At 41.3% G+C, this 15702-nt stretch overlaps 1 protein-coding gene across 1 annotated transcript in view; it reads left to right on the top strand.

The window, feature by feature from the left end:
* FARP1 (FERM, ARH/RhoGEF and pleckstrin domain protein 1) overlaps positions 1 to 15702 on the top strand; it is a 424664-nt gene that overhangs the window by 290625 nt on the left and 118337 nt on the right.

The following is a 15702-nucleotide window of genomic DNA, read 5'->3' as shown; positions in this document are numbered from 1 at the left end:
ACAGAATCTGCCAACATACAGCCTGTTCTAAAATACAGGAAAAATGAACATATACACCAGATGTGTGCAGCATAAACATCTATTTTAGAAAAATTAATTCATAGATCATCGATGGCTTCATAGCCTGCATATAACTAGTTATCTTTGCAACCTTAGAAATGTAAATGACTGTTTTCTTACCATTGTTGCAATGACCACTTTCCTTTACCAATTTGGCACTTGTGGGGGGGGGGGGGGGGCCATGACAAAAACCACTGGAGAATTAAGGGGGTGACCCCCACCAATACCCTCAGTGGAGTGCTGCTCAATAGTTTACCAACTCCTAAATGTGCTTGGTAGCAGGTGTAACCCCAGAGTTGATCTTTTAGGACATTGACATTTAATAAAATCTATGAATTTGCCTTGTCATTGTCTTGACAAGGACATGCCCAAACCACACGTCCTTGCCATTTGCATATGCTTGGATTTGATATGTGCATATCCAAGCTTTGTAAAATGGGGAACTAGATGTTATGGAAGATGAACATTTAAGTGCCAGTTTATGCATATATCAAGTAGGGCTTGTAAAATGAGGGGCAATGGCCCCCACATCACAGAAGACTGCCGTGTAAAGAAATGCCTTCCATTAGATGTTGGGTAATAGCTTGCCTGTCAAGGTTCACACTCCTGTTATAAGGATGAAGATGATATTCTAGTCATTCTGCATTGCCTTCCTGCTGCCAAACAAGGCCTAATAAGAAGAAAAAGATAACATCATTGGGGCAGGGAATTAAGAACAGTGCAGCATGTGCAAATAAAGGAGGTAATTTAAGAGCAGTTTCCACGTGTAATAACAGGATTATGTATCCAGAAATCATCTCTTATGATTCCTAGTAGGAGCCTGATGGCATCAGGAGATTGTGGGCGCACAGTCTTAGATGATTGCCAAAATGTTGTTAGTCATGTTGCAGTCTGCACAACTGGCAGAAGAAAAGTTATGAACATGCATCACCGAGAAGCAGGATCTGAACAGAGGATTGCTTGCAGGATCTGCACACAACGTATGCACCTGAAATGTAAGACGCACAAGAAAAAGAACGGATTTGGGGTTTAGCACATGCCTTTTTCACTCAAAAGATTCTGCCTGCCCTCTCCAGATTGGGTGTTGAGGACCCTGGCAGAAACCTAATAACTAATTCCAATTCAGCTGTTCAGGCCATGACTCCAGGTGCACTTCCATCTTGTCTTGCTCCAACCAGTTTCCTCATGGTTTTCCTCAGTGTCTTCTGACTCCATTAAAAATTACCTAGGCTGCCATGAGTCTCATGCACCTTCTGAAGCTCTACCAAAAGTCCAGTCCATTAGGTAGAGTTATCTTGACAAGGGCATGGCTGAATAAGACATACTGACCGATCCACATTCTCTCCAGGTTAGCCAATTTATGGACCAGCAATATAAATCAAAAGGGTGGCCCACAGGGCAGGCTCTCTCACTACTAAAAAATAACTAAGCCTCATGTGCATCATGCACAAAAAAAAGGCTTTAATGGTTATTAGATTTGTTTCCCAGACAGAGGACATCCCCAAGGAAACTGAACACCAGTGGTGTGCTATTAAGGACTAGTTCATATTCACTAATACAGGAGCCTGAGAAAGCCAGCCTCCTGATACAATGGCAAAAAGGCTACTGACAGCACGAGCTTCACAAGAAAAATTATTTTCCCAGACGAAGATGTCAAAGATGGACTATCCTGGGATTGTGTAGGGCTGAACCACTAAGCCCAGCCACATTGAAATGGCTTTGAAAAGGATTATGTAATCTGGACACAACAATGAGAATTTGCATAGAATCTTATCTCTTGAATAAGAGTGTTACCACTTCGTGTAAACAGGACAGAGGTAGCTCTGCAATCTCAAGGACTTCCATCAGAACTTGCAGGAGGTCAGATCTTAGTAGATTGAAAAATTATGGAAAACTTTCACAGCTGCTGATGGCTGGAGCTTTGTCACCCTAGGGATATAGAGATCTCTACCAAATCTAGGGCTTGTCTAGCCTGTCCTTTATGCCATATCCCCTCCCATGAAACACTGCAAAAATCTCAATTGACAGAGTGTGAGGAGGCAAGAGTTGAGTAAAACATCTTAACCCTCACGAAGATTCTCTGTGTCTATATGAAGAAAGTCCTGCTTGTAGATAGCAAACATGCTATCTGCCTTTTGTTTCCCCTCCCTTTCTTGAACGTACAGCAGTGCAAGATGAATTTTGGTCAGAAATTGATTTCAAGTCATAACCTCCAAAAACAAAAACCTGTCCCCCCATGGTCTCATCACTTCTGAACGATTAGAAGAAGTGCAGCTTCTCATACTCATTCCACAGGATCTAGTCAACTAACATCATAAATTAAATTGCTGAAACACAGACTGTGTCAAGTCTACTGTATCTGGTTTCTCATTAAAACTTTTCCACAGTCAGCCTCTGGAAACCAGACAGAGTACAGATGGTTAAACAGTTTTTAAAAATCCATCACAAACTTTACTTTTCTTTACATGATTGACTTGATATAGAATCTTTCATTAAAACATAAGGCATTTTCAATAAAAGGAAAACACATTTTAAAAGGCAAGAAGTAAGACACTGGTGAAGAAAAGCCATGTGACACGCTACATAGTGTTTGCAAAGAAATAGCAAGATGCTTTTTATTATAGTATATGATGGCTTTTGATAGGTTAATCACTTTGCAGCTGGCTTAGAATGTTGGCTGAAAATTAATTTTTTAATAGTTCTGTCATGCAGCACTGGTTAAAAAATAGAATATAGGATACTTCCACTGGTGGTGTTTCATGTTAGATTATGTAAGGTTATTGTAGACTGTGTGGTAACATGATTTAATTTCTATAATCTAGTCATCCTTCAGAGTAATGGTTTTGCGAACAGAATAGCATGCAAACATTTTTTTTCTTTGTTACAAATAATTCTTGTTTTGATTCCTGAGAGATTCTCAGTCTTCAACATTCTGCGGTAGGTAATGTCAGTTCATCATATAAGTGATGATAATTCACATCTACAGTTTGATTTGCAGCATTGTTCTCCCTGAAAAATGCTGACATTTTGCTTTCATATCAAAGGGGGGAGGTGGGGGAGGGGAGCAGGTGTTGGAAGAGGGGGAAAAAATTGCTCAATTGAATTAAGCAGAAAATCATGTGACTAACTTTCAAGAGTGCAGTTTTATCGTATTCTATCTGACATGTTACAGTTTTCCTTTCCCTCTGAAACTGATGGTGGTTTGTATGAAAACCAAATAGAATTTAGCTCACTGAAACTACTGAGAGGAGAGTCCTATTCACAGGCAACATTTCAATAGACTCTTCTAGTTATTGCATATTGAATAGTAGTGCCAAAAGTGCCCTATAGAGCCAAAGACCTAAGATCTTAGCATACGAGTTGCAGAGAAAACCAGTGGTAAGTAATAATTGTCCAACACAGTTCACAAAATGTTTTATGTTGCACAGGCATATAGATAGCTGAATGGCTTGAAGACATAAAGATCATTTGGTTACATGCCTGCCTGGTGCAAACATGACGGACCTCACATGTCACCTAGTAATTGTTTTGGTGCCGGGGAGCAGCCAGCTGTCTTGGTACACAACAACATAGGAAATTGTGGGAGGGAGATTCTGGAAACCAAATTTAGCCACTTGGGAGGGCTTTTATTTTTATTTATTTTTGTTATATTTGTACCCCGCGCTTTCCCACTCATGGCAGGCTCAATGCGGCTTACATGGGGCAATGGAGGGTTAAGTGATTTGCCCAGAGTCACAAGGAGCTGAAGTGGGAATCGAACTCAGTTCCTCAGTTCCCCAGGACCAAAGTCCACCACCCTAACCACTAGGCCACTCCTCCACTCCACTTTTATTAAGGCACGCTCACGTTTTTAGCACGCTAAAAATAGGCACGTTCTAAACATTAGAGCCGCCCCATAGGAATGCATTGGCGTCTCTGACGTTTAGCGCACGCCTATTTTTAGTGCACGCTAAAAACCTAAGCATGCCTTAGTAAAAGACCCCCTTAAGTAGAAAGTAGAAATCCAGAACCTGCAGGCTAGCTTTCAGAAGTGCTTCCCATTCTACGTTTAGGAACCAGTGAGACATTGGTGCAGGAATGAGGGATTTATATTTGTTAGGGAAGGGGAAGCCTATTCCAAAAACAGGGAAGTTAGGGCATCTCAATAGGTTGCAACTATCAAAAGTAAGTCAGGAGCCTTTAAGGGGAGACCAGAATAAAGATCAAAAACTATCCCTGTCAACTGCTAAACAACTTGTAGATACAAACAGATGCACTTTGAATTGTCTGAATACAAATGCTAGAAGCCTAAAAATAAAATTAAAAAGTTAGCATATATAGCGCTAAATGAAGAGGTAGATATAATAGGCATCTCAGAGACCTGATAGAAGGAGGATAACCAATGAGACACTGTTACTGGGGTACAAAATATATTTTAGTGATAGGTTGGGTCAATTGGAAGGGGGTGGCACTACATGTTAAAGAGGGATTAAGTTAACAATAAACATTCAGCAGGAAACAGCCACGTGGAATCCTTACAAATAGAAATTCCATATGTAAAGGGAACGAGAATAAAGGTAGGGCTATACTACCGTCTCCCAGGCTAGAACAAACAGGTATTATCAGAAATTAAGGGGTCCTTTTACTAAGGTGTGCTGAAAAATGGCCTGCGGTAGTGTAGGCACGTTTTGGATGCGTGCAGAATCATTTTTCAGCGCACCTGTAAAAATGCCTTTTTTAATATTGTGACCAAAAATAGGTGTGTGACAAAATGAAAATTGGTGCGCGCCCATTTTGGATCAGAGAGCTTCCACCTATTGACTTAGCGGTAAGGTCTACACGCGTAGAATGCCGTTTACTGCCTGGTAGCGCTGTGCGCCAAAAAATAAAAAGTATTTCTGGTGCAAGTAGGGAACGCACATCAAAAATGAAATTACTGTCCAGGCCACGCGGTAGCTGGGCAGTAATCCCAAATTGACATGCATTGGGTGCGCGCAGGCACCTACGTGGCTTAGTAAATGGGCCCCTAAGAAAGCTGGCAAATTTGACAACACTATAATAATGGTTGATTTCAATAACTAATGAAGATTTATTCCAGTAATAGTTTTAAAAATGTATATATTCCTCAAAATAAAACATATTATATGTCAAAAACATGGAGAAAAAAGACCCCAGAGGCCCACCCTTCAGACAACATACTTGTTTAATTCTAAAATGATCGTTCCAATCATTGGTGAACAAAATTCCACGTGATTTACATAGCTGGCTCAGGAACCAACAAGAAGGGGAGCTATTTTAGATGTAATCTTTTAGTGGGAGATGTAATGGTGTTGGAGCTTCTTGGCAATAATGATAAATAACATAATCAAATCTGACTTAATAATTGGTGTGAAGACACTAAGGAAATCTACTGCTTCGGCATTAACTTTTGAAAGGGCAGCTATGATAATATAAGGAAAATGGTTTAAAAAAAAAAAAAGCTAAAAGGAGCAGCTGCAAACATACATGCTAGCACTCTAGGTGCCTGAGCACCCCCAATATTGAGCAAATGCCTTTATGTTGTGCAGGGAGGGGTAATTTGAGATGAGTTTAGCACCTTCAATTATTCTTAAAAGTTGGCTGCTATGGCTGCAAAGGTCAGGAGTTTAAATCTGCATGGATGTTGTTTAAAAATACCATCTTGGAAGCTCAGACTGGATGTATTCCATATATCAAAATATGTGGAAGGAAGGCCAGACAACGGCCAGTTTAGTTAAAAGGTGAGGTAAAAGAGAGAGAGAAGAGCATTTTTCAAAAAATGGAGAAAATATCTGAATATGGAAAAGAGAAAGCTGCATAAATACTTACAAGTTAGATGAAAAGCATTGATAAAGATGGCAAAAAGAGAATTTGAAAAGAAGTTTGCCATAGATGCAAAATCTTTTTCAGGTACGTTAGAAGCAGAAAGGCTGTAAGAGACTCAGTTGGACTGTTCGATGATCATGGAGTAAAAGGAGCACTCAGAGATGACAAGGCCATAGTGGAGAGACTAAATGAATTCTTTGTTTTGCTCTTCACTAAGGAGGATGGCTTTACCTGTGCCAGAAATGGCATTTAAGGGTGATGATATGGAAGAACTGAAAGAAATCTTGGTGAACCTGGAGGATGTATTAAGTCAAATCGACAAGTTAAAGAGCAGCAAATCTCCTGGACCAGATGGTTTACACCCCAGGGTACTGAAAGAACTGAAAAATGAGGTTCCAAGATGGCGCTCTGACCGGACGCACCTGAGTTTGCTGCTGAGGTCCTTTGCAGTTCCTTCTGCTGTTTTCGCTGTTTCTGTGCCCTCCTCGATGGGGAAACGGAGGGGGAAAGTTAGGGAGCATTCCTCGGCTCCTGGGACACCCTCGGCGCTCCTGCAGACGACTCTGCAATTTCCAACGCAGCAACCGGGACCTCGGGGAACTTCGACCCCCTCTGCCGCTCTCGACGCATTGGCGTCGATTGAGAGCGCTAACGGGGCTTCCCTGAGCCCTGTAGAGCGCATTGCTCCGCCTCAACCCGGAAGGGAATTGCCGATAGCCCAAGCAGTGAGGGAGAATGAAGGCGTTCAACCTAACTTGCTCGAGGGAAGGACTGCGGCGATAGAAAATGGTCCCCAACTGAAAGAAATGCTTTTTCAATCAGCTTTACAGGTACTTCCTTTGGAAATTGTTTCTAAATTATCTGAAGTTGGTGCTCAAATTCAATCCCCTCCTGGAATTTCTGGCGTGACTAGACCAGCAATTGTGACATTAGTCACTATGGGATATGGTACATAATATTCAAATCTCCATGCAACCTACATTGAAAGAAAATACTGATAATATAAGAACTGTTTCTGAAGCTGCGTTACTCCAAGCACAGGTATCTGCGCAGCAGGCCTTGAAATTGGAAAATTTGAATACTAAATTACAAGAAATGGGAACTCTAGAGACTGTTTTGGTTAAGGACAATGTTTTTCTTCATAGACGTACAGAATATCTGGAGAATCAGATTCGGAGACTTAATCTTAGGTTTCTAAATTTTCCTAAATCTCCTCTTATTTCACCTGTTGAAATGATTAAGAAATATATGGTGGACATTCTCGGAATGGACAAGGATTCATTGCCCCCCATAACACGGGCCTATTACATCTGGAACCCACAGGGGGGCGATGGAAACCTCCCAATGGTGGGGGATGGAATGAATTTAACTTCATTCCTTGAGAGCTCACTGGAGGTTATTACCCAGAGGACTACTATGCTTGTTACTTTTGTCTTGGAACCTGACCGCAATGCAATACTAAGGCTTTCCTTAAGACACTTGGAAAATCTGTTTTTGGGTTCAAAGGTTCGCGTTTTTCCTGACCTCTCAAGGCCCACTCAAGCTAGGCGCAAGGCCTTTTTGGAACAGCGTCCTAGAGCGTTGACATTGGGAATAAACTTTGTACTACGATTTCCTTGTATATGTAATTTAACGCTTGAGGGTAAACAATTTCAATTTGTTGACCCCAAACAGTTAAAAGAATTTCTTGATGCTAGAGTAGATATGAATGTGGTGTGCCCTCCATAAAATGCAGGCTGGGATCAGTAACCTGAGGTAGCAACTGGTGGGGATTAATTTTTTTTTTTTTTTTTTTTGTTATTTACATTTATATTTCTTGATTCTTGGAACCAATGTTTCTTTATCTGTGGACAAACAGGCTTTAAATGTTATTTCTTGTTTTTATTTTTTTTTTCCTGTTGTAAATGCCTATTGCATATTCATAATTTGTAGTGAAATAATGATTTACACCAATAAATAAAATATAAAAAAAAAAAGAACTGAAAAATGAAATTGCAGATCTACTTTTAGTAATGTCCGTGATACCTGAAGACTGGAAGTTGGCCAATGTAATGTCAATTTTGTAAAAGGGTTCTAGGGGTCAATTGGGAAACTATAGACCAATAAGCCTAACATCAGTGCTGGGCAAAATGGTAGAAATATTATAAAGAAAAAAATTACTGAACGTATAAGACAAACATGGTTTAATAGGATAGAGTGAATATGGATTCAGCCAAGGGAGTCTTGCTACATTTTTTGAAGGTATGAATAAACATGTGGTTTAAATGTGGACCAGTTGATGTAGTGTACCACAAGGATCTGTACTGGTCCAGATCTTTTAAGCATACTGTATTTATTAATCATCTGGAAATGGGAACGTTGAGTGAGGTGATCACATTTGCAGATGACATAAAACTGTTCAGAACTGTTAAATTGTATGATGACTGAGAAATTGAAGGAGGACCTTGGGAGGCTGAAAGACTGGACTTTCAAATGGCAGATGAAATGTAATGTGGACAAATACAAAGCAATGCATATTGGGAAGTTATAGTTACAATACATGATGCTGGCTTCCAGATTAGGAGTCACCACAGAGGAAAAGGATTTAGGTGTCATGGCAGCCAAAAAAGCAAACAGAATGTTAGGAATTACTGGGAAAGGAGCAGAGAATAAAACAAAAAATATCATGCCTCTGTATCACTCTATGGTGAGACTACACCTTGAGTATCATGTGCAATTCTGGTCACCTGAACAAGTTGCAAAGAAGAGCAACTAAAATGTTTAAGGGGATGGAACGACTTGTATGAAGAAAAGCTAAAGAGGTGGAGAAGAAATGGCTGAGGTGGGATATAGTAGAGGTCTATAAAATCCTGAATGGAGTGGAACAGGTATTAATTTTTTACTCTTTCAAAAACTACAAAGACTAAGGGACATTCCATGAAGTAACATAGTAGCACATTTTAAACAAATAGGAGAAAATATTTTTTCAATAACACATAGTTAAGCTCTGGAACTCATTTCTGGAGCAAGTGGTAAAAGCAGTTATTGGACAATTTTCCTGGAGGAGAAAAGCCCATAAACCTTTTTTAAGGTAAACCTGGGGAAACCCACTGCTTATATCAGGGGTTAAGTTGCATGGATTCTTGCTACTTTTGGCAACACTGCCAGGTACCTTGCGACCTGGACTGGCCACTGCTGGAAACAGGATACTGGGCTAGATAGACACTTGGTCTGATCCATTAAGGCAACTTATGCTCTTATCTAATACTACTGAGCTGTTGGAAGTATGTAGTTTACAGTAGACCATAGTGGGAAACTACATATTTTCTTTAAAGCTCTGCATATGTGCCGAACACCAATTTCATTCTGTGACGGGTGTTCATGACCAGAAATGGACTAACTGTAGAGAATTTTGTTTTATGATTTATAATGGGAAAATCTGCACTGTGTAAAAGATGTATTTCAACAATAAGCTTTACAGCTGAAGTGTGGTCATGCTTAGATCTCAAATATGAAAAGGAATCAGTTCTCATGTAGAAGTTAGTTTTGTTTTTCTGAAATATATATGTGTGACACCTGCATCTTTGCATTACATTGAAATGCTACTTAAAATTTGCAAGGTTAAAATGCATTGTATTGCAGATGTGAATTTAGGTCTTCCAAGTAAAAATACTGATTTATTTAAATTATGTCTGGTTAATATACAACATGACATCTGTTTTTAGTTCAGCTCTTTTCAGTCTCTCTTGATTTAAACTTTGTTGATCCAGAGGAAAGATCAAATTCTTTTCATCCATTTAAACTCTTCATACATTTTTTATGGAGAATTTCCTTCCTGACTCTGATTTTCAGCTTACATCTGCTACCTTAAGTAATGCTTAAAAGTTTCAGTAAATATTCTACCTATACCTTTACTCTTCAAAACTTTAAAGCTGTTATCAACAAGAGTTACAAGAACAATGATAAATAAACAAGTCATCTTATTTTTTATTAAAATTTAGTCTTTCCTCTGCTATATCAGATTTTCTCTTTTGGACTTCCAGTGCCCAAGGGCCAAAGATTACTTGCAAGTTCTCAGCTCCCATGGCAGCCTCGTTGTAGGTGGTACAGTGGCACAGGGACCACATGCAGCTCTTGAAGTGGGCACTTCTATCCCGTTGGTCTCCCCAGTTGCACTCCCTAGAGGATCACCTCCCTCTGCTTGGCCTGGTGAGAAGCAGTCTGCGTTGGTGGATGAAAATGTCATCTCTCAGGAGGCATGAGTCTAGATTCCCCACAATGGACTGTGATGACGAGAGGCACCAGCCTATGTGGCTGGGGGGCGCTTTGTTTGGGAAGAGTGGCTCAAGGGGAGTGGTCTCCTCTAGAGGCGAGTTTGTCGATAAATGTGATGGAACTGAGAGCGATCCAGCTGGCCCTCCTAGCCTTTAAATCTCTTCTGGGCAGAGTGGCAGTGAGTTATGTCCGAGAACGCCACAGCAGTCACCTACGTCAATCATCAGGGAGGCATGAAGAGTTGGTTGGTCTATGGTAGAGGAAGTGTTCTTGTGTGGGCAGAAGTTCATCTGGTAGGTCTCTCCGCAGTTCACTTTGCCTGGGTGGACAACGTGCTAGTGGACTTTCTCAGTCAACATCTCCTGGACCCAGGAGAATGGAAACTCAGTCCAGAGGCCTTCTCTCAGATAGTGGACTACTGGGGCCTCCCAGTCATGGACCTCATGGCATCCACCGTCAACACCCAGGTTCCTCGCTTCTTCAGCCAGCGGAAGGAGGTCAGGCTGAGGGACTCGTTTCACTGGTACAGCCTTTTTCCAGCGTCAGCCTTCTTTATGTGTTCCCCCCTTAGCCCTTGATAGGCAGAGTTCTACTTTAAATTCAGCGCCATGCCAGCCAGGTAGTTTTGGTAGTGCCAGATTGGCCATGCAGGCCGTGGTACTGAGAACTCATTCAGCTTCTCGTGGCACAGCCTTTTCAATTTCCACTGGTGACAGATCTTCTGTCTCAGGGTCCGGTGCTCATGGCAGATCCAGCTCGGTTCTCGCTTATGGCTTGTCTGTTGAGATGGTGCATTTGTTGAAAAAAGGGTTTTCTGCCCTAGTGGTTGCTACTATGCTTTGTTCGAAGAAGTGTTTGACTTCTCTCACCTATATTTGCATCTAGCACGTGTTTGAAGACTGGTGTGGGGACCATTCCTTTGTGCTGCTGCGGTTCCCCAGATTCTTGATTTCTTATAGACTGGCCTAGATAAAGGAATCGTTTGGTCATCCTTGACGGTGTAGCTGGTGGCTGTGACCTGCTTTTGGGGCCTGATTCAGGGGTCCCTTCCTGATGTGATTTGTTTCTTTCAGGGCATACATCTTATTCGTCCTCTCATTCATAGGCCTGTTCCACCTTGGGATCTTAACCTGGTGTTGTCCGCCTTCATAGAGCTGCCTTTGGAGCCCTTGGGGTCCTGTACTCTGAAGGATGTGACATTGAAGACAGTGCTTCTTGTGGCCTTGGCTTCAGGTTGACGTGTTTCTGGGTTGCAGGCTTTGTCCTCTAGGGAGCCTTTCCTCCAGTTTTTTCGGGAGAAAGTGGTACTCCAGGCAGTTCCTTCCTTTCTGCCTATGGTGGTTTCTCCATTTCATGTCAATCAGCAGGTTTCCCTGCCCATCTATCACCTTGATGTGTTTGCTCATCAGGATGCACAGTTTGGAGCCAGGGGCTCCGTGGGTCCCACCCATGGTGGTCACTGCTCTGATACTTCCCATCTGTGCTGGTCTAGAGGGGCTGTATGGAAGGAGCAATTAGATCTTACCTATTAAATTGGCTTTTCTTTAGTCCCTCTAGACTGGCACAGAGCCCTCCCAGCAGATGGTAGTTTCATCGTTTTCGGTTTGTTTGTAGCTGGTACTCTCATGAAGTCTTTTGTCGGTTCTTTTTTGGGACTCTACAAAAAAAAATACAGACAGGAGAGTGACAGGATTCAGCTCTGTACCAGCCTTCTTGCAGGTGGTCGGGGCTAGTGTATCCTGTTCCTCCTATTTGGCAGCAGCAGTGCAGACAGCCTTGGTCAGGGGATCCAAAATTGGATGGAGATTTTGATTTCCCTTTGTACTGTTTTCTCTTTGTTGTTTAGTCCTGTGGGTTATCTGCTTTGCTAGGCATAGACTGGTTTCCTGAGGACTGCACAGCCCACTTATAGGCTCACTTGAAGCTCAGTTTGTTCTCCCTCCATCTGCTGGTCGGAGTGCATAACCCATCTGTGCCAGTCTAGAGAGACTAAAGGAAAGCCAGTTAGCAGATAAGATCTAATTTCTCCTTTTTAGTGCACAGGTTGATATGCAGATTTGGCAATTACTTCCTTAGCACATCCTGCGGTATGCCATTTTAAGCTGCATTATGCACATATTATCACCTAACACAACTTAGTAAAAGGGCCCCTTAGATATTAAAATTGCCAATTGTGGTTTTTATATTTCTCAGAGAACTTGGGAGGGGAATGTAATAGAGGGTTATTTTTTAATTCCCTGGTAAAGGGGGACCCTGGATTTAACAATTTTTTTAGAAAGTTCCTCTGATAATATTTTTACCAGGGTGACTCTCTTGTTTATATTTTTCACTGAGAAAAATAGTGATGATTCTGAAATATCTCTTTAAGAAGAGGAGAGTTTATTATGTGGGCAAAAGCTTCAGTTGGTTTCCTGACGTGGTGAGAACCACAAAGTCCAGGAGCAAACTGTTTTTGGAGTTGAAGGCAAATGTGCTTGCATTATAAGATTCCTTTTTTCTTAGATTCCCTTAAATATGTTTAGTAACTTTGCAGGGGAATCGATATGTTTTCTTGAGCCCACTCATTTAGAAAGATAACAATGAAAAGTCATCTTCATGAATTCAGGAAGGGTGAACCCTTGGGCTGCAGCCAGGTTAGTGTTCCCCGGTCAACCTGAGGGTTAGCTGAGCCCCAACTGGCGGGAAGCAAGTCACCAGGACAGGGGCACAAGGCAGACAGAACTAGGCACCAGACCCAACTGGAGCCAAAGACGAGGCTCAGTGGGTACTGAAGACTCAGCAAGAGCTGAGGCAAGGCTGGACTAGAGCTGAAGACTCAGCAGGAGTTGAGGTAAGGCTGGGCGGGACAGGAGACAAGGCAATGTAAGCTGGGCTGGAGACAGGCAAGGCTGCAACTACTAGACCAAGTGACCCTGTGCGAAGGTACTAGCAGTGTCGGGGGCTTCCTAATATATGCCCCAAACCAGAAGTGATCCGCAGAGTGCTTCTGACATCCCTGCAAGTGGCCCTTTAAACCAGAATCTTCTGCGTGCGCACGCCCCCAGAAAGCCAGCATCTGCCGGTACCGGAAGTGCAGCAGGATAGTGGACCGCCACCCAGAGGAGCACCATGGAACAGAAGGTGTGTTGGGGCGTCTGGGCAGGAGACACAGCAGAGGCCATGACAACTGGGTTCGATTCCTACTGCAGCTCCTTGTGACTCTGGGCAAGTTACTTAACCCTCCATTGCCCCAGGTACAAATAAGTACCTGTATATACTATGCAAACCGAATGTGTATGTAGTTGCAAAAAAAGAAAAACACAGAAATGCGGTATATCAAGTCCCATTCCCTTTCCATTTGGGGTTAGATGGGTAGGGTTTTAAACTTACAAGTGACTATAGGTTATGTTAGATCTCCTTAGATCAATGATTCTGAAACCTGTCCTGGGGGAACCTCAAACAGGTTTTCAAGAAATCCTACAGTGAATATGCATGAGATAGATTTGCATACCAAGGAAGCAGTGTATATAAATCGATCTTACGAATATTCATTGTGGATAACCTGAAAACCTGACTGACTGGAGTTCCCCCAGGACAGGTTTGGGAATCTGTTCCTTAGAGTTTCCTTTGTTTCTTGATTTAATGCCTTTTCTCTCCTTCCCCCCCCCCCCCACCCCCGAGTTGTAGTCTACCTTATTGCTGTACTTAATATATCCATTAAGCAGGGACTGTCTCTTTATGTCAGGTGTTCAGCGCTGCGTGCGTCTGGTAGCGCTATACAAATGCTAATAATAATATATGATATTTGTCTTGAGTTGATATTTTCTGTATTCAGCAAGATAATTTTGATTTTTGATTGAAATATATTTCAAAAGTCTTAAATATTAAAAAGACTGCTCACTCTGTTTTGTTCTTAACTAAATTTTTCCATTCTGCTTGTTCCAGGTTTAGGCTTATTTAAATCCAAGTACATGATGTGTATGGATTATAGTGGTTTAGATTTGTCAAGTCCTTGCTTTGTCAAAAAGAGTGTATTAGATTAAGTACAGTAGTAGCACTGATACCTCAGTTTCATGTCTACCATGGTATATTCAGTCTGTGATTAAAAATTATCTTTCTGAGCGTAATATTAGATACAGTTTACAGTTTATTAAAACTTGCTATACTGCCATATCCGAACAAGTAGGTCAAAGCAGTGTACAGACTAAAAAAAACATAAAGAAAGGAACTCCAATTTAGTTGTGTAGAAAAGAAATTCAAGCATCTGATAACGTACACACCCACTTCTGTGGTATTGTAGTCATTTATGCACATCGATGACCTCTTATGAAATACTGACCGACACATGCTTTGAAATGATGGCACATTTGCTGATGGTGGGCATGCACGGGTAGAGTTTAGGTGGAGAATGGATGGAGCATGCAAATATATTACATACATTATAAAAGGCTATAAAATACATATGTACTTGACAAATATCAGTGCTGACATTTATATCCACTTTAATGCTTGTATAAATGTTAGCATTTATTTTTATTTTTATTTTTTATACATAAACAATTATTCAAGGAGTTACACTTGATTGGAAAGTGTTAATTTAGGAATATTCAAAGTAATTACATAATATCTCGAAACACTCAAGTCCACATTATACTGGAGAGACATCCTTTAAACAGGAGGATTTAAAAGAAAACAACTTTAAGGAGTTTTAACAACTAGTAGATATGTAGCAAGGTTTATATTATTTTGTTCCTTCAACTTTCTTAGAGGCCACAAAAGTTGTTAATTGCGATGACTCCATGAAAACATATTTACAATCTTTATATAATACTATGCATTTACAAGGAAAGCGAAGAAAAAAATGTTCCGCCTAGTCGCAATACTTCGGGTTTCAATATCAAAAATTGTTTACGTTTCTTTTGTGTTTCTTTTGAGACATCCGGAAACAAAAGTATCTTTAAACCCGAAAATGGCTTGTCCTTATGTTTAAAAAACATTTTGAACAGCCATTGCTTGTCCGGATATAAAGCCACCGTGACAACTAATGTTGCAGCAGTGGCTTGATCAGTATCTGATGTCTCCAAGAGATTTGTAATGTCCAAGGATGTTTGATGATGCAATACCGGTTCCTGTACTTTTTGTGGAACATAGTAAGCCAGGTCAGGTCTTCCCATGTCCTGGAAAAGGGGCCTTTTTTAAAGGGCTGGAAAATGGACGTGCGGCAAAATAAAAACCAGCGCGTGTCCATTTTCGTCCTGAGACCCATTGACTTAGCAGTAAGGTGTCATGCACTACCAAGGTGGTAGACATACAGTACATCCACTGCTATTTACCGCCAGTAGAAAATAAAAAATATTTTCTACCGCCTGTTTTCAGCACGCACCAAATTCAGAATTCCCACCCAGGGCACATGGTAACTGCGTGGTAATAATTGTATGGCACGCGCTGGACACACGTAGGCCCTTACACACCTTTGTAAAAGGGCCCCTGTGAAATACCAAAAGTAACTTAAATTTGATACGCTAAGCAATTGGCAACCACTTCAACCTTTCCAGGTATACAGTAGTGTGTTCAAACTTCGGCAGA

This window comes from Microcaecilia unicolor, chromosome 4, assembly GCF_901765095.1.
Source record: "Microcaecilia unicolor chromosome 4, aMicUni1.1, whole genome shotgun sequence".
NCBI lineage: Eukaryota > Metazoa > Chordata > Amphibia > Gymnophiona > Siphonopidae > Microcaecilia > Microcaecilia unicolor.
The sequence above is the reverse complement of the archived record's forward strand: the minus strand, read 5'-3'. Positions and strand labels throughout refer to the sequence as shown.